This window comes from Elephas maximus, chromosome 9 (assembly GCF_024166365.1).
Source record: "Elephas maximus indicus isolate mEleMax1 chromosome 9, mEleMax1 primary haplotype, whole genome shotgun sequence".
NCBI lineage: Eukaryota > Metazoa > Chordata > Mammalia > Proboscidea > Elephantidae > Elephas > Elephas maximus.
The window spans coordinates 94,311,708-94,332,044 of record NC_064827.1 but is presented as its reverse complement, the minus strand read 5'-3'; the positions used below and the strand labels follow the sequence as shown (position 1 = coordinate 94,332,044).

The following is a 20,337-nucleotide window of genomic DNA, read 5'->3' as shown; positions in this document are numbered from 1 at the left end:
TCATAACCATAATTGATGGGTCTCTAACTTTCTCACTTAGGTAGGAGGATTTTTTTTTGCATCTTGCATTTTGTCAACATCAGTGGTCAAACAGTTCCCTTTTTTTGGAGGCAAAAAAAAAAAAAAAAACACACACTCTGTGTCAGAAGTGGAATTTGAGCAACTCTATGGAGACCAGAATCATTTCCTTTTTATAAAACTCTTTCTGAGAATAGTGATACTGCTTTGCTAAAAATGTTGTGTAGAAAAGCACGTAGACAAACATGATGAGTGTATATGAAATTCCTACTAGAAATGGTAATTGCTTTTTGCAGAGCTTGTGGAATTTTTCTATGCCGGGCATTAACAATAGGCTTGCTATTCATTAGCCCTGGAAAGGTTAGATGTTGTCCAGCCTCCAAGCAGGAACGTGAATCTAATACCTAGAGACTTCCCTACGTGAGAGGGCTAAACGTAGACGCGTAACATTCTCCTCAAATGTATCAAGTCAGTTAATTGTTAGACTCATCATTCCGTAATTTGTAATCACTCTTATGGATGGTTAGGCAGTTAACTAGCCATATTGAAGTGATGTGGGATTATAATTAAGGTAAAAATTGATCAGCAGGGTAAAAATTCAGTGGATTTCTATTTTCTGTGCTATGGGAAAAAGAGCTCCAGAGCTATGATGGACACCTGGTTAATAAGATCTTAAGAAGTGCCTAAAAGCTTTCCTTAACTGGGGATATGAGATATAACGGAAATATGAGAGAAAGGAGATTTAAAGTAAGAATGGCAAACACCAACCAGTTTTCGTCAAGTTGATTCTTACTCATGGCAATCCCATGTGTGTCAGAGTAGAGAGCGTTTTAAATATCCACCATTCTTCTTCTGCCTTGACTGACTTCTTTAAAGGAAATAATATTATATGACACAGAATTGGCACTGAGTAGAAATACAATGCAGGTATAATATTAACCTTATGGAGATACAGTCAAAAGCCAGTTAAATGATGAAAGAAAAGGCTTACAAATAACATTGTATACGAATGTAACTAAATAAAAAAAATAAATATGGAGAATTCCAAGCATTTGAAACGTGGTCTAGATCTACCACCCACCACTCACTTTCAAATAGAAGCTATGTTTGTGTGTAGGAGTCAATTCAATTAGAAATCATTTTAAGTTTAAATCACTGCTGTAGCGTGGAGTAAGCGGATGAAAGCCCATTAAAGAAGAGATTGATTGGATTCCAGAGAATAAAATCCATGGGAACTGTGAGCGTTTAGCTTGAAATGTTGCTCTGTTGCAAGGAAGAAGTTTCGGTGACAACATGTTTCTCTGTATGATTCTTGGGTATGTACAAAGGGTGGGAGTGTTCATGTTCCCAGAATTCTGGAACTCAAGATTTTGTCATCTAGCTTGTAGAGTGATTCACACAAAGCTTTTTTTTTTAATCATAAATTTGGATAATATATGAATTATGGAAGTTTTTTTTACTAGTAAGTGGTACTTCTTGGGATTACTTCTTAATTGCCCATGGTAAGACCTATGTTGCTAGACAAAACATCTTAATATGCTAAGATCTAGTTCAGAAGTTTAATCACAGAACATCCCCCCTCTTTTTTAAACTCTCTGAGAGTCTAATTATAAGACTTTTATAGTAACATTATCCCTGCCCCAATTTTTTGCCTAACGGTGAATGTCTTTGTTTTTAGTTTTATGACTAGATTCTTAATAACATCTGCACTCCCACCTCCCATGCCTTCCTGTTGTTGTTGTTAGCTGCCATTGAGCTGGCCCCCAGCTCTTGGCAACCCCATGCCCAGCAGGATTGGATCCTTGTGACCCATAGAGTTTTCACTGGCTGATTTTTGGAAGTAGATCACTAGGCTTTTCTTCCTAGTGTGTCTTAGTCTGGAATTTCTGCTGAAACCTATCTGGCATCATAGCAACACACAAGCCTCCATTGATAGAGGAGTGGTACTACTCATGCAGTGCGTTGACCGGGAATCGTACCTGGGTCCCCTGCCTGGATGGTGAGAATTCTACCACTGAACCACCACTACTCCCATGACTTCCAAGGACGCAAATAAATACTGCCTGCTGCTGGTGCCCTGGATCTAATTTGAGAGACACTAGATTCTGGTCATGTGAGAGCTGCTGTTATTAAGCACTGATTTCTAAGTGCCAGAACTGTGCCGACTGCTTTATCCGTGTCATCTCATTTAGTCTTCGCAGTACCGCTGCAAAGGAGAGGTTGTTACTCTGTTTTACAGATTGGGAAACAGGTTCAGAGAGGTTAAGTAACTTTACTTAACCAAGGTTACACCGCAAAGAAAGTAGTTTAGCTAGAATTTAAATTCAGCCTTGCCTTACTGCAAAACCATGGTCTCCTTCCTGCGCAGCCTTGCTTTGCCTGTGACTTTACCTGTTTCATAAATTAGTCGGTCTCCCAGGAGCAAGTACTTTTCTCTTTGCAAGGTGTTAGTGCTTATTTTCTGTTTTATTGCATTGCCAAGTACATACTTTAGGTGATGTGTATTTTTTATTGTCTTTTTTAAAACTAAAACCAGATAGCTAGGAAGCTAAATCATATAGCAAACCTACACTTAGGGTACAAAAAAGAAACAGCTGTTCATGCTAAGTGAATCATCTCACTTGGTGTCATCTTCCCCCTTGGGCACACACCTTGGAGCCTTTGGGCCTCAGGCATTCTCTTTATTGGCTTAATTGTTTAACTCAATAACCATTCCCTGTGTTCTCACAGTAATGTGCACTTCTCTGTTGGAAAGAGATGAACACTGGACAGTATTGAGGTGATGTGAATGTAGTTTTAATTTAAAAAAATGGATACAAATATTGACTAGGATAGGGTAATCCATGGTCTTTTCAGATGTTTAAAAGATGTGAAAATAAAGGAAGCTAAATTGTGATACAGTTTTGAACATTTAATGGAGTATAAGGAAAAGAGAACCCATTTGACCCTGCGGCTTGGCCGAGTTCAACTCATGAGTTGAGCAACGTTATTGGTTCTGCAGATAGTAATATTTACATAATCATACTGCTGGAAATGTAGCTAGTTTATTGGTTAATCTCCACACAGATAAGGAAGATGCAGTTATAACTACAGGAGAAAAAAAATCCAAGGTTTTAAAACCTGGTGATGTGAAGGGAGCAGAAGAGAGAGAGGGTCATTGTGGGCTGCTAATGTCCATCTCATACGTGGTGTGACAGCAAGAAATACTGTGTAACGCTGATGAAACAAACTGAGGTAGGCAACTGAAGAACTAAAAATTGCGTAATAAAGACAACTAGGCGAGAACTAAAGGTGAGGTAAGTGTGAATGAGTTAGACACCAGGAGGCAGTAAGTCAATTAAAAAAAAAAAAGTCAATAGATACTGTCTAAATTTGGTAAATTAAGATGAAATATAAGCATGTTATTTAGTTAAACTGATAACCACAGAAGGACAGTAAAAACAGTAACAATGGAAGGGAACGGAAATGGGGGATATGGGCCCAGAGATACTTTCTATTTATTACCATCTGGTCCTTTTTGGAAATTTTTTTTTTCTTAACTGCACATGCATGACTTTAAAAATAAGTTAGGAAAAAAGAAGAATCTCAACAGTTGTGGATGTGTGGCATCGGAGATAGCTTTCCGCGTGAATACAGCATCAGTGCTGTTACTAGACTAGCCAGGACTGCTATTGCCAATGGTGGAGGGCTCTCGTTCTGAAGAATCAGACAATGGTTAGTTGGGGTGGGCTTACAAATAACTTGCATCTATATTCTCATTCAAATATTTAACTGGTTTGATGGGTTACATCTTGATCAAAATGTTGGAAAAGGCTGCAGATAATAGAAAAGTAAAGGAAAAAAACACCACCCTTCCTCAAAACATGCAAAGTGAAGGGGCCCTTGCTTCCAGAAGCCAGTATGGAAAGCCCAGGGCTGGTACCGATGCTCCTGGACCCTCAGGGTCCTACTTCCTATTCTAGGATGAAAGAGATGCCTGCGCTGCCTTTGTTTTCTCTGGTCTGAGGAGTGGCCAAGCTTCAGGGCACTGACTTCCTTCCAGGAACTTCCTGAAGGGGAAACTTTGACTTTCCTACTTGAACACTCTAAATAAATGCCTGTGGATTGAACAATGGCTGCAGCAGTTGTTTTTCAAGAAGGGACTTAGTTTTGTTCTGATCTTGTGAAGAGTAGATTGTTGTGTTCATGGCGCCTCCAGGTGGGCAGTCAGTGAAGGGAGTCTTCGGATTGCCAATTGCTAAAGAATGGTCAGCTGGGGAGAGGGTGGCATTTAATCATTCAAAGAATGAAAAACCCAACTGAGCACTGGGGACATTCTGGCCAAGCTGTGGTCAATACCTGATGTGTCAGGAGAATGAGATTGGGAAGGAACGGTTAGGGCTCTTGGAAGAGGAGACTCACGGGGTTGTGGTGGAGTATGAGCCCTTGAGAATGATGTATTGATGGTGCTGTTTTTGTTTCTTTCCTTACTTCACCTGGTCATGCTGGAGACAGCAGTGCAGTGATACTGTTAAGGTTAGGGTGGGAAGCAACCAGGGAGTTGACGAAGCGCCTTGAACTCAAGGAACAGCTGAGGAAGCACCATGGCTTAGTAAGTTTGATAAGTAGATCCCTTGTCCAGCATGTCTCTTTCTGTCTCTCTCCAACCTAATTTCGACTGCCTTTCCGATTTCTAAGGAATTACATCTTTTGAGATGAAGGAGGTAAAATGTGATACTCTGAGGTTCTCCCAGCTGCTGGAAAATTCGGCCCAAGGTTTGTAGTTGCAATTTGTCAGGAATTGATTTACTGTGGATTTTAGTCCAAGACTTGCAAAGTGAAATGTTTCTGGGATTCAGGTGGGTGATTTTCAATGAGTGACACTGTCTGGTTGGGGACTCTGGCAAACAAAAATGTCTTGGCTCATTGAAGCTGCTCTTTAGCTTCAAATGTTATGTATAGAGAGCAGGCTTAGGGTTGCCAGAGCTTCCAGCTCTTCAAGTTAAACGAGAAATCTGGATTTTTATGTGAAATCCCTTGGGTTTTAAATGTTGCCAACTAGTTAAAAATTTAAAAACTACTGCCCAGACTTTAAAAACAAGCCTGTTGGTTGGATAAAGCCCCTGAACCATCTGTTTTCACCACTGGTTAGGATTCTTATTCTTATCTCCTAATTGTTCCTTTGTCTTTATTGTTGAAAAGGAGCTGAACATCTACTGGGCACTTTATTTATATGCCATCTTGTCCCCAAAGCATGTAAAGATGCTTTTATTTATATACACAATATAAAATATATTAGAAGTAAAAAAGAAAAAGCCCAAACAATTATAAGCCAAAAAACAAACCCGTTGCCATCGAGTCGATTCTGACTATTGTGACCCTAAAGGACTGAGTAGAACTGCCCAATAGGGTTTCCAATTACATAGGGTAATAAATGTAAACCAGATTTGAAATTATATATACATATATTAAAGTTTCAGTGGACCTCAAACTGAGTGGACATCGAGCCTTCTATAACTTGCATAACACAGAAACCCTACTGCTTACATAGTTTGTAGTGTTTTGAAAAAACAAATCGCTTAACAGAAGCACAGCCCGTTTTGATGCCAAGATTGGAGAACACTTTTCTCAGAAGGGTTTTCAAAAGTACACACTGATGTGTATGAGGGACAACACCCTCATCATAGTGTGAGTTTTACAAGATTGTTCTTTCTCTTGTCCTTCATTGAGAGGCTGATAGCATTATACTAATGTGCAGTTTAGGAATTGGGGATTGTGTGTGTGTGTGTATATAAGGGGGAGGGCTGATAGAATAAGCTGCAGGATGGGATAACTTTCTTCTGGTTGCATTAAGCTCGTGGGGAAGTGAGCAGAGGTAGGGGCTGAAATAGGTAGGGAGACTAGCAGTTAAGCTGCCAGTCTCTGGAAGCAGAGGGCCTGGGTTTGATTCATAGAACCATCACTTACTAGTGGTGAGTTGCTTTATTTTTTAAATCTCAGTTTCCTTATCTGTAAAATGATTGTGTAACTGATTTAATTCAAATAAAGCCCTTGGCACAGTTCCTGGTACCCCATAAGCATTCAGTAAATATTGGCTATGGTGAATTTAAAAGAATTGTTGGAAACTCTGGTGGCATAGTGGTTAAGTGTTATGGCTGCTAACCAAAGGGTCCGCAGTTAGAATCCACCAAGGCATTCCTTGGAAACTCTAAGGGGCAGTTCTACTCTGTCCTGTAGGGTTGCTATGAGTCGGAATCTATTCAGTGGCAACAGATTTGTGTTTTTTGGTTAGCAGTGGGCACTTAATTGTCAAGAAGATTAAAATCAAGGTTTACTTAAAAAAAAAAAAAAAAAAAGCCAAACCCATTGCCATTGAGTTGAGCCAGACTCTGCGACCCTATAGGATGGAGTAGAACTGCCCCGTAGGGTTTCCAAGGAGTGCCTGGTTGATTTGAACAGACAACGTTTTGGCTAGCAGCTGTAGCACTTAACCACTATGCCACCACGGTTTCCAAGGTTTACTTAAAGGGCTTAAATGTTTCTGTTTATTCGCTGCAGTAAAATATTTTATTTGTAATAATTATTCCATTGAATCACTGGCCAACAAAAATCTGCTGAGTACCTATGTACAAAGTACTTTGCAAGGTTCCACAGTATGGCCCCTGATCGAGGAAACATAGTTTGGTAAACAAGCTATATATGTGCAAACAATAGGAGACGGTGCACCAAGAGCCGTCTGGGCTGTAGTGACTCAGAGAGGCTCGTCCATAGTGGGCTGATATGAAGGAATGATTCCTCAGATGATGGTTGACTTTATTTTGGGGGCTAGATTTTTATAGTTTGGGTAATTCCAAATACTGTACAAGAATATTTTAAGCCCTGAAACAGAGTACAATGAGGATTTTAGGATTTTTGAAATGAATCATCATAGGAGAGAGTGGGACAACAGCAATTAACTGTGCTTTTGCAATTTGTGTTAATTAAACCTTATCCCGAGTCATTTAGGTTGGGTCATCATATGTGTGTTTTATCATTATAGGGCATCTTCTTAGCTGGCCGTGGGGTATACAGAGAGATGGAGCTTTGTGTATGTAGGCATGGGGCTGCAGCACCCTGCCTGGGAAGTTAGGGAGCCTCTTGGTACCTCAGTTTGATTGTCTGTAAATTGGAGGATGATTGTACTAGTGATCGCTTGGAAGGAATGCTGTACAGATTACATGAGTGAAAATCTTTTAAGTCCTAAGGATAGTGTCTGGCACACGGCCAGCCCTGCGTATGTTAGTTATCTATCAGTGGTCCCTCTTGAAATAGTATTAAAATTTCAAAGACAGCTGTCTGGTCAGGCTTGGGCAGAACAGAATACAGCTAACTGTACGCATGAGGATAGAAGCTCATGGCTTTACGGCGACACTCTGGACCTCGTTAGTCCGTGACTATGGGAATGTAGTGGGGGCAGGCTGGGGATGCCCTGTTTCACTCCCGGAAACTAAAAACTGAGCCACAGCTTCACCTGCAGCCCACGAGCTCGGTCATATACTTCAAGTTCATCATTCTCTTTTTAAAAGTTCCTTTATCTGTGTCTGTAAAGCAGGTTTAACCTCTAATTCTGGATGTGCGCTGAATTTTCATCAACTTGGAAAGCATGTAGGGGATAAAATGGATGGGCGAACAGGTTACTTTCTAAAATGCTTTTAAAAATGAAAGGAGATGCAGATGTTACTGCTAAATATTATTGATTTGACTTCCAGGTTTTCCTAGGAATCCAAATATATAGTAGGTGTCATATGACAAAATTTTTACCTTGTTTTCATACAGTAGCCCAATAAAGACTTTCCTCAACTGCCCCATTTTTGTGTGTCCTGGAAATCATTTTAGCTGAGCGTGAAGACTCAGAAAATGCATTCATGGAGTCCCCCCTCCCCACCTCATTTCCATCAAAGAATTGACTTGAATCTTAGTGCACTTTTGAAGCCTTCTTAGTGAATTTCTGCTGTTTGTGCCGACAGTGGTTTATCACAATGTGGCTTCCGAGGCATCCATTTTTTTTTTTTTGTGGGAGTTGCTCTGAAGTGAGTGGTTATACAGAGATAAATACAAAACACTGGCTGCATATAAAAATAAACCTCAGCCCTTAGAGCTGCAGCCTTGGTGGCCTAGTGGTTAAGAGCTTGGCTGCTAACCAAAAGGTTGGCGGTTCGAATCCACCAGGCACTCCTTGGAAACCCTCTGGGGCAGTTCTACTCTGTCCTATAGGGTTGCTGTGAGTCGGAATCGACTCCATGGCAACGGATTTGGTTTTTCGGTTTTTAGGGCTGCAGCCCTGGGTGGGAATTGGCTAGAGAACATGGAGGAGGGATCTTGCAGTAAAGCCAGGCTCTCAGCCCACTCGTGTCTGAAAATGTGTGGATGATATCATAAGTTCTTTTTGGGAGTGGTTCATTCCATGTCTCCCTTAAAGAAAAATTCTTGGCCTTTCTCACACATTTATTCTCCAAATGGAATTTAAACTCATTTTGACAGCTTCTAAAAACAATCCCATTTTGAATCACATAGTTTGAATGTGATTATGTTACATAGATAGATTAATTTTGGGAAAATTGACACTTTTACCATCCAGGAACATGGTATGCTTTTAAAAGAATTTTTTTTTTTAACACCTCTTTTTTTTTTACCTCAGTGAATGAAATCTTGTACTTTTATTTATGCAAGCCCTACACGTTTCCTGCTGAATTATTTCTAGATGTTTTATATTTTGTTTATTGCTATAGTGAATAGGCTGTTCTTAAATTGTATCTTATAACAGGTTTTCGCTGATTGTAGAAAAGCAGATGATTTTTGTGCGTTTATAAGTGAGCTTTTGAAGTCTAGTTCCTGAATTACCTAAAAATGGGAATTGATGTCACCTACATTTGTTGTGTTTATGAACCCAGGGAAAAAGAGTGTGAGAAACATATGTTTTTACTTTATCTTCTGTGGGACCCTAAAATGAGCCCTGCATCTCTATTTTTATTTAGTGTTGTATCCCCAGCACCCACCTCAGGACTTACCAGGTATATACTTGGTAAGTATTATTGGATTATTACTTAGCTTTCTCACTTATATAATAGTTTTTAAGCTGTTTCTTTTGTCTTTGCAATTATATCATCCCAAAATAATACATTTTGTCTCTTTTCTCGTATTTGTCCCTTTCTTTTTTATTTCTCATCTTATTATTTTGGCTAGAACTTCTAGTACAATGTTCAGTAATAGTCACAATAGTCATCCACCCCTGCTGCCGCCGAGTCGATTCTGACTTATAGCAACCCTATAGGACAGAGTAGAACTGCCCAATAGAGTTTGCAAGGAGTGCCTGGTGGATTCAAGCTGCCGACCTTTTGGTTAGCAGCTGTAGATCTTAACCACTGTACCACCAAGGTTTCTATTCACAATTGTAGGCATCTTTATTTTTGGACCTAGATTTAATGGGAGCACGTTTAGTGTTTTACTTTCGGGGTTTGAGAAAGATTTTTTTAAAAATTGTATTGAAGTTAGTTCCTTCTATTCCTGGTTTACTAGAGTTTATTTTGTTTGAAAATCAAGAATAGAGTTAATACTTTGACTTAAATTATGTGTAACTTATTTTAATATATATTCTAATATTAAAGTATTCTTGAATTACTAGAATAAGCCCTGTTATTCTAATAATATCTTACTGATCTAATTTGCCATTAAAAATGATTTTATGTCTATATTCATAAATTAGATTTTTCTTTCGTTTTTGTTTGTTATGTTAATCTGATAAAATGAATAACAAGCTTTTCACCCTTTTCTGTGCTGTGAAAGAGTTTAAATTGCTTAGGAAGTAAATAGTCTTTGAAGGTTTGGGCAGAACTCACCTCTAAACTGATTGACTCCAGTGACAGCCTTTTATTTATCCTTCCTTATTATTTAATTTTTTTTTATTATTCAATACTGTACAAGTATTATAGGTAGAAAAGTAAGAATTTAATAGATGACCAACAAGACCACAAATTCCCTAACTTCCAACTCTACAGTCCCTAATAACATTTGGTTTATGTCCTTTAAAACATTTTTCTTATGCATAAACATACACACATATAAGTTACATGAGTTGCATAGCAAATTTATTCTATTCTACATGCTATTTTGTAACTTTTTAAAAAATTGTGGTAAAATATTGTGATGGTTAAGGTTATGTGTCAACTTCTCAGTGTTCTGGCAGTTGGATAATTTGTGGTCACTTCCGTGTTGAAATTTGATTTGTGATCACCCCCATGATGGAATCTGCTGAGTGGTACCAGCGGAGGTGGGGCCTCTGGTAGCTCACCACCCCCTCAGCCTTCATCTCTCTGCCTTCTGCTGCCTACTTTCTTCCTGCTCACCTTGCCAAGGTTTTTGGCTTGTTCTGAATCCTGCAGCTGCTTCTTCTCATCTGACCTCTGGTTCTTGGGACTTGAGCTAGCACCTTCTGATTTTTGGATTTGTCACCTTCTGCCAATCTTGGGTTTGCCAGCCCCTGCAGCTACATGAATCAGGAGAAGCCTTGCAGCCTTGCCTTCTGATTCTTGGAATTCATCGATGTTCACAGCCTGTGAGCAGGAGCCTTGCTCTCCGACCTGCCGATCGTGGGTTCAGCAGCCTCTGTAGCTATGTGAATCAGGAGAGGCCTCTATCCTGATCCCTAGACTTGGGACATCCAGCCTCTACAATTGTGTGACCTGTTTCCTTGATATAAATCTCTCTCTCTCTGTGTGTTTATACGCTTTACTGGTTTTGCTTCTCTGGAGAACCCAGCCTAAGACAAATACACAGAGCAAAAAAATTGGCAGCTTAAAGTGTACAATTCAGTGACATCGGAGTCCCTGAGTGACAAAAGTTAGTGAGCTCTATTACACACCAAAAGATTGGAGGTTCGAGTCTACCCAGAAACACTTCAGAAGAAAGGCATGGTGACCTACTTCTGAATAATCAGCCACTGAAAACCTTATGGAGTACAATTCTACTCTGACACACATAGAATTGCCATGAGTCAGAGTCAACTTCTCAGCAATTGTTTTGTAAAATTACCCTCACCGTGTTGTGCGACTTTCCCCACTGTCCATTTCCAAAAGTTTTACATCAGCCCAAACAGAATATTTTGTAATACTTTGAACATCTTTGTACATCAGTAAGAATAAATCTACATCATTTTATTGATTGCATAGTATTTTATTCTATGAATGTGCCATAATTTATTTAACCATTTTGCTTCAAATGGATACTTAGATTGTTGCCAGTTTTCTTTACTTTGTAAAATGTTGAGTGATCATTCCTATATAGACATCTTTGCTTAATTGTCTGATTTTCCCCCACTGTGTTAAGTTCCTATGAATGTAATTTCTGGAATCCATCGGTAATGAGTATTTTTAAGTACACATTTTGTCAAATTGCCTTCCACAAATGTTGTTCAATTTATAGTGTATGAGGTTGTCTCATTTACCTGTAACCATCACTGATAAGGAAACCCTAGTGGTTTAGTGATTAAGAGCTATGGCTGTTAACCAAAAGGTCGGCAGTTCGAATCCACCAGGTGCTCCTTGAAAACCGTATAGGGTAGTTCTACTCTTTCCTATAGGGTCGCTATGAGTTGGAATCGACTCGATGGCAACGGGTTTGAGTTTTTTGGTTTATCACTGATAAGTTCAATTAAAAAAAAAAAATTACCTGATGATAATTTAGCTTGTGACCACAGGAGGGCTCATCCCCCTTACTGGATAGATAGAACAGGAAAGCTTTGAGCATTGCAGTCACTGATGTTAACTTGGTTAATCTAATTAACTGCATTGCATTTTAGGAGCCTTGGGCATTCAGGGTATACATTGTGCTGACATTGAACACAATGGTTTACAGGGAAAACAAAAACAAAAAACCCACTGCTGTGAAGTTGATTCCAACCTATAGCAATCCTGTAGGACAGAGAACTGTCCCATAGTGTTTCTAAGGCTGTAACCTTTACCGAAGCAGACTGCCACATCTTTCTTCCACAGAGTGGCTGGTAAGTTTCAACTTCTAAACTTTCAGTTAGCAGCCGAGTGTTTAACCACTGTACCACCAGGGGTCCTTAGAAGTTTATAGACCGGATGCAGATTTCGATCCCTGTCCCTTTGCCTCCTCAGTGGCTGAAACCAACATTTATCATGTCTGCTTTGCTACCATCCCTGCCTTCTTCTCGTTAGGTGCCATGGAGTCAGTTCCAACTCATAGCAAACCTATATACGACAGAACGAAACACTGCCTGGTCCTGCACCATCCTCACAATCCTTGCTCTGTTGGCTTGAGCCCATTATTGCAGCCACTGTGACAGTCCTTCTCATTGAGGGTCCTCCTCTTTTTCACTGACTGTCTACTATACCAAGCATGATGTCCTTCTCCAGGACCTGGTCCCTCCTGATAACATGTCCAAAGTGTGTGAGACGAAGTCTTGCCATCCTTGCTTCTAAGGAACATTCTAGCTGTGCTTCTTCCAAGACAGATTTGTTCATTCTTTTGGCAGTCCATAGGGTCCCTACGAGTCAAAATTGACTTGATGGCAACGGGTTTGGGTTTTTGGTTTTCTGGCAGTCCATGGTATAGTCAGTATTCTTTGCCAATACTGTAATTCAAAGGCATCATTTTTCTTTAGTTTTCCTTATTCATTGTCCAGCTTTCATGTGCATATGCTTGAAAATACCATGGCTTGGGTCAGGCAATCCACCAGGCACTCCTTGGAAACTCTACGAGGCACTTCTACTCTGTTCTATAGGGTCGCTATGAGTTGGAATCGACGTGAAGGCAGTGGGTTTTTATGGGTGGGTCAGGCGCATCTTAGTCCTCAAAGATGACAGCTTTTTAATCCCAGCCTTAGTAATACCAAAAGAAAAAGCCAAAACTTTGGGACACACTTTATAAATTATTTATTTATTTTGATCAAAGTAAGATTTGTTATATAAGGAAAAAAAAAATTCAAGGAGTACAAAAGTATATAAAATAGAGATGGAAAATTTCAACCCCCTTTCCAGAAACAAAGCATCATTTAAAATTTATTACCTACTGTCCCAGGCTTTTGTTGGTTGGTTGTTTCCTATTCAGGAGCAAAATTGGGGCAGGTGTCTTCTTCATCTTCTGACCTTTGTTACTGTTGACAGCAGGGAAATGAACAGATGGAAAGGGGCTTTGCTTACTTTGCTGTATTTAATTTCATATTTCTCCCAGCAACATGCTATTTTACACTTGGGGAAACGTGAGAGAGTTTTAATAGCTTACTCAAGGTTGGTAGGTAATAAGTGGTGGAGCTTGGGATTTGAACCCAAGTCCATTCCTTAATTCTGTCTTCCCTGTTTGAGGACCCTGTCTGTCTAGTCCTGTGCTGGCCCATACAATGGTCAGTAACCACATTTTGAAATTTAAATTTAAATTAATTAAAATTAAATGTAATTAAAAATCTAGTTCCTCAGTCCCACAGCATCTCAGACGCTCAGGATGGATATATGGATAATTGCTGATAAAGAACATTTACGTCATTTTAGAAAGTTCTGTTTGACAAAGAGGGAACCATTGAAATATGAAAAGTTTTGGATTAAAGACTTTCACTTTTTAAATTGTACTGTGCTTTAGGTGAAAGTTTACAGTGCAAATAAGTTTTTCATTCAAAAATTTTATACACGAAAAGTTTTATGACATTAGTTGCAGCCCCCACCATGTGTCAGCACTCTCCCCCTTTCCCTTTTAAAGACTTTTTTAAAGAAGTTTATGCTGGCACACTTAGCAGACTCTAAGTTCTAGATTTTGAAAGGTAGCTATAAAAACCTACTTGTTCAAGAAATAGAACAGACTTGCTATGCTCAAAATTTTAAAATGAAGTATTGATCACCCTTAAGGTTTTCAGAAGAAAGGCCCAGTGATCTACTTCTGAGAAGTCAGCCATTGAAAACCTCACAGAACAGTTTGACTCTGACACACATGGCGTTGCCTTGATGGCAGCTAGTTTGGTTATGTTTTTAGCTCTCTGCTGGGATTGGGTTACAAATGTTCTAAGGAATGAATTCCCAGTAAGGTATGGATGTATCTGGAAGTGGACAGCTAGAACAATAAAGTGCCTCTCTTTTTTTTCCCCTCAAAAAGTGAGATAATGTATTTTTCTTCCTACTGCATATATAACGCTTCTTTAACCAAATGGAAACCCTGGTGGCCTAGTGGTTAAGTGCTATGGCTGCTAACCAAAGGGTCGGCAGTTGGAATCCACCAGGTGCTCCTTGGAAACTCTGTGGGGCAATTCTACCCTGTCCTATAGGGTCCCTATGACTCGGAATCGACTTGACGGCACTGGGTTTGGTTTAACCAAATGGTAATCAGTGTATTTAAAGGTAATATTTTAAGGGTATGTTAGAAGAACAAGAGAATTTTTTTGAATATTTTATTGTGTTTTAGGCAAAAGTTTATGCAGCAAATTAGGTTTCCGTTTAACAATTTTTATACAAATCGTTCCGTGACATTGGTTTCGGTTTTCACAATGCGTCAGCAGTCTCATTATTTCCCTTCTGTTTGTTCTATTTCCATTTATCTAGCTTCCCTCCCCCTCCTTGCCTTCTCATCTTTGCTTTTGGGTAAATGTTGACCATGTGGTCTTGAATAGTTGATTGTTGAAGGGAGCACATTCCTCATGGGTGATATTGTTTATTTTATAAGCCAATCTGTTATTTGTCTGAAAGGCAACCTCTAGGAGTGGCATCAGTTCCAAGCAGTCCAGTAAGTCAGTCTTTTTTTAGGAATTTGAGTTTTGTTTCACATTTTTCTCCCATTCTATCTGGGACTTTCTATTTAAAAATGAAAAGTTTTGCTTTTTGACATTTATATTCTTACACCTGGAGTTGATTTTCATAGTGTGAGGTAGGGATCAGGAGAGTTTTGATTTTGGCCTTCACCACTGCCCTGCAGAGGCTATAATCGCTTCTCTGCTGGTGTGTATTCTTGAGGAACTAGGTGATAACTGCATGGTGAGTAACACTGGGGAAGAAAACTTGTGTCCAGGGCAGAGATGACGCAGGCTGGTGGTATGTAACTGAGTGCAGGGCAGAGTCAAAGGTGGGCATTGATGGTTCAGTGATAGAATTTTCCCTTTCCGTGTGTGAGACCTGAGTTCGATTCCCAGCCAGTGCAGGAGGCTTGCATGTTGCTGTGATGCTGAACAGGTTTCAGTGGAGCTTCCAGACTAAGAAAGACTAGGAAGAAAGGCCTGGCAGTCTACAGGCAGTCCGCAGATTATGAACAAGATCTATTCCTAAGTCTGTCATTAAGTAAAATTTGTAGGTAAGTCAGAACAGGTATACACGGTTCCTATTTAGCATCAGCCAGTCAAATGTTTGTCTTAGTATATAGTATGTATTTTACCTTTCTATGCATATAAAACACTTAAGAAACATTGCCAAACCGTGCACTGTTTTCATGGGCATCATAAAGTAGTATGTGCGTTTGTTATTACAAACCATTTTAATATAATAGGCTTTGTGGCAGTTCATTCTTAAGTATGAGTTGGCTGTAAGTAGGATGCTCTTAACCCAGGGACTTACTGTAATAGGCTTTATGGCAGTCCATTCTTAAGGTCGAGTTGGCCATAAGTCAGATGTTTGTAACCTGGGGACTGCCTGTACTTCTGAAAATCAGCCAGTGAAAACCTAATGGATCACAGTGGTTTGATTCCATTGTGTGATGATATCCCCATGAGTTTGGGAGGGGGGATGACATGATAGCAGCTAACAATAAACAGGGCAGAGTCGAGAGGAGGGTTTTGTGACTGTCAGCTTTCATAACAAGGTTCAAACTTGAGTAGTCCAGTTGCTCATGAAGAACTTGACAGTGAGTTGAGGCATCAGGGTGTTGGTTTTTTGTGTCTATGAAATACATGCTTGAGACTGAGAAAACACTTGACTCTTCACCTTACATTTAGTAGGTGGTCAGAACATGCCTGATGAAGAAATGAATGCAATGCCTTTACATATGTAGAGAAAGAACTGCCTTGGATTTCCAGGAAATTCCATAGGATTTTGTTGTGGAACGCTTTCCAGTGTTTCTGAAACTGCACTGAAAAACATTTTGCTGTGTGACATTTAAAACTCTTTGTATATTATGGCATAATCTTTTCCACCACTTTTCTCCTTCACTAAATGAAGGATTGGCCATCTCAGTTATTTATTGTCTCACATCAACATCTACATTTTATGACTTCTCTGTTTATGAGTTTGCCTTAATTTTATTCTCTAATATTGGGAAATGCTAACATGGCACATCAGACTGATTGTATAGGGAGGGAAGATCTTGGGCAGTAAACAAGCTAATTCCTGAGTTTAAACGGGAAACTTTGCCAGTTGCATTCACTTCCAGGTCAGCAGAAATTCCTAAATTGCTGCTTTAGGACCCTGAATGGTAATTTGGGTGTGTTAGGAAATTACAGGGCATCACACGAGTGTGAAATCGGTAAGAGAGCCTCAGTGGTATTTCCCACCTGCAGGTGGCAAAGCCCAAGGGAATATTTAGGGGGGCTGAATTAGATGAATGGGCAGCTGGGCTGCATTTTGAAAGATCTGCTGTATCTTCCAGCTGTCAGAAATAACAGACAAGGGATGCATATGCAGACTAAGGGTGTGCCTCAGAATGCTGAAGATATTTAATCCCTTCAGGGAGAAAGTGTTGTCCTACCGTGGTTTGTTGAAAATGTTTTTACTTGGAGCGAACTCCTGTGCTCTGCAGTCATACCTCAGTGGGGAGAATTACTCTGCCCATTATCCAGTCTTCAGGGAGGTGCAGATGCCTGGAAGCCACATCTCTTCCTGCAGGCACTGTGGAAGTGGAATAAACCTGCCCACAAGAGGTGATTTCCCGTAAAATCCCCACACTTAGGAATTACTCACCCCGCGGAAAGCTGGCTCTGGTATTTTTCTTGGTTGTCTTCAAGAGTGTCTCCGCTCTGTTAGTGTCTCTTGCTTTGGCAAACAGCATCATCTTTCCTTTGGTTTGGTACATGAATGAAGATTCATTTGGAATGAAATATAATTGAAGGCCAATTATATCTGATGGCCAGATCTATTAGAACAGCAGTGTTGTTGATTGGGAAATAGAAAGCATTCGAGATAGTGTCTGGGAAATACATTAAATACATCGAATGTCACTGCTTTGTCTAATGGCCTAATTTAAATTACTTTTTCCTTTGCTGTTGCATTAGGTTGTTTCCAGATAGACTCCAGAGCCCAAGAGGAAGGAAACTGTTTGGTAAATGAACGCTTAGGCATCTTGTGCATTCATTATCTTTTATATAAGATTGGAAAACACTTAAAGGGTGTCTTTGGTTTTTGTTTTTTCTGCATAAAAAAAGAGGGAAATAATTCACGCTTTGAATTTAATGGTTCATTTAGTTTGTAGGGACTTAATTTTATCCAAAGTGGCCCTAAAATACTTTATACTAAACAAACTACATTCTTGGTATCTTTGTTTCTGCTTTACTGTAATTTGGTGGCTTTTAGTGTGTTCACTAGGCTTTTAGTATATTCGCTGTGTTGTGCAACCATCACCACTATCCAATTCCAGAATATTTCTGTCATCCCCGAAAAAGAAATCTTGTATCTATCAGCATTCAGGCCCTGTTCTCCCCTCCCTAGCCTCTGATAACTGCTAATCTATGTTCTGTCTCTGGATTTGCTTATTCTGGACATTTCATAAGCATGGAATTATCCAGTATGTGTTCTTTGTGTCTGGCTTCTCCCACTTATCATAATGCTTTCAAGTGTTGTGCATGTGGTATCATGTATCAGTACTTCATTCCTTTTTATGACCAAATAATATTCCCTTGTATGGATGTGCTGCATTTTATATGACCATTCGTTGGTTGGTTGATGGACATTTGAGTTGTATAGATAGCTTAATAACGTTCAAATATCACATGGCCTTTCAGATATTTTACAATGTAAGTTCATGTGCTCCAGTGTAGATCTTTGAATAAAATTGTTCCCAACAGTGAAAACAGTTCAAGTATAAGAAATACTTGAGGAGCTGGGAAGGAGCAGTAGGCTCTTGACCTTGGTCAAATGTGCATCTGTGGAATTTAAGATATTTGGAAATAATACCAACTAGTAGTGGAATCTTTGGGAGTAGAAGCTGCCCAGAACCCCGCTACCCCTACCCTCAAGCCCTTATCCCTTATTCTCTCACTTTCTGCTGACAGCTCTAGAGGAGTCCCTCTCTCAGAATTGTCCTTGGCTGTGGAGAGCCCAAAGTCAGACCCCTTTCCTAGGGATAGCCCACATTTTTGGGATATAAAGTCTCAACGCCTTTGCCTCTATTTGAGACAACCTGAAGCAGCAGTCACCCCCCGCCCCCCCAACCCCATGGGATCGACTGAGGCCTTTGTTGAGACTGGACTGCAGTTCGGTTCACTTCCTTCCCTGCCCAGCCCTGCTGCCCACTCCCATGCTGGTGATACCCTGAGACCGTTTCCAGTTCCTGAGTTCCTGCACACGCATCTCCATATCAGAGTCAGCTTTATGGGGGATCCCAAGCTGTGACGATAGTACACATATTTGTAAGGATAAAGGGGGCCAAGTTTTGGGCTCAGCAAAGCTCCACCTCCTCTTTAGCCCTGTGAGGCACTGAGAACCTGAGAGCTAATTTGGGCAAGGACCAGGAGCTTCCTTGGAGAGAAGGGCTAGAGAATCTATTCCCTTTTAAGATTTAACCTTGTTATAAGTTCTCTGCGATTTTAGATTGTCTACACAGGTCTAAGAGAGGCTAAGAAAGGTTAACAAGGGGGAACTCACTTTGATCTGCCAGTGAGACTAGGACCTAGATTTTGAGGGGAGGGGCTGGTTCTAGGCATAGCAGGTGGCTGAAACCTAATGGTTGTGTGGGTGACATTAAAATATAGAAAGATGTAGCATAGGACCGGGAAGTCTCTGGGTGGTGCAAAGGTTAAGTGCTTGACTACTAGCCAAAAGGTTGACTGTTTGAACCCACCCAGAGGCACCTCAAAAGACAGTCCTTGGAGCAGCTCTACTCTGCACACATGGAGTCACTATGAGTTGGAATTGAGTTGATGACAACTAATAACAACAATAGCATAGGTGTTTGGTGGTGTGGAGTCACCATGGTTGAATCTACCTAGAGAATAGAAACCTTCCCTCTTGGACTACCAGTGGGGGTCATTGATCTGGGGACAGGGCCCGCTTCCCACTGTGCAACACCCACGTTGCGTCTTCTTTCCCAAGAATCACTCAGACTTAAAAAAACGTTGCTCACCTTAACGTTTTGATTTCCCATGAAGGTGAAAGTCAAAGTTTAGAAAAGCAAGTAGAATTATGAAACAAAAGAAGAACTGAAAAAGAAAAGCCCTTGGGGAGAAGGATGAGGAATGAGGTTCTGAGAGAGACCGTGAAAGTGGCAGCTCATGGGCTGACCAAACCAGGCTAAAGGAGAACTGGGGGTGGAAGCAGTGCTGACCAGGGCAGAGGCAGTGGACAAGTCAGGCAGCACGGCCTTTGACCTCTGGTGAGAAAGCATCCCCAGACACTGAGAAAGAAAATCGAGTATGTTAGAGAATGGTGGGGTCTGCAGTCCGTTTCCTTTGCCAAGGATTGGTATTGTACAGCTGAAATATCAAGAATCAATTTGGCAGTCACAGACTGAATAGCATTATTTTCTGCAAATTCATTAGCTCTTCCCTTTTGTGAATATCTTAGTTTTGAATTTCCTGACTTTATGATGAATAAACTTTGAATGTTTATTAATGTACTATTTACTTTCCCTTGGGTGAAGTTCCGGCTAGTAACAAGATTCATATCTCTGTTGTGGTGAGGCATTGTTGGAGTAAAACAAGCCCGAGGAAAATAAATTTTCTGTCTTTTAGGAACTGTAATTGCCTTTAAAAAGTTTCAAGTGTGCTTTTCAACCTAGTAAAATCCTATTATAAAGAAAAACATACATAGCAGAATATTCTGCTTGCGTGTAATAAGTAAAATATAATTTAGACAGGCCCTTATAGTGTGTTATAATAACATTTTGTTAAAACAGCTTCATTGAAAATGTAATTGATAATACAGAAAGAAGCACATATTTAAAGTTACCAAGGAGCGCCTGGTGGATTCAAACTGCCGACCTTTTGGTGAGCAGCCGTAGCTCTTAACTACTACGCCACAAGGGGTTTCCATTTAAAGTGTGGAGTTTAGTAAGTTTGGTCATTTATGTACATCCATGATACATCCATGAAACAGTTACCACCATGAAAGTAATGAACTTATTCATGAAACCCAAAGTTCCCTTGTGCTCCTTTGTAATCCCTCC

General features: G+C 40.1%; 1 protein-coding gene across 1 annotated transcript in view; it reads left to right on the top strand.

The window, feature by feature from the left end:
* The window catches only part of LOC126083358 (guanine nucleotide-binding protein G(q) subunit alpha), a 325,195-nt gene that overhangs the window by 45,615 nt on the left and 259,243 nt on the right, over positions 1-20,337 (top strand). The gene's annotated exons all lie outside the window — the stretch shown is intronic.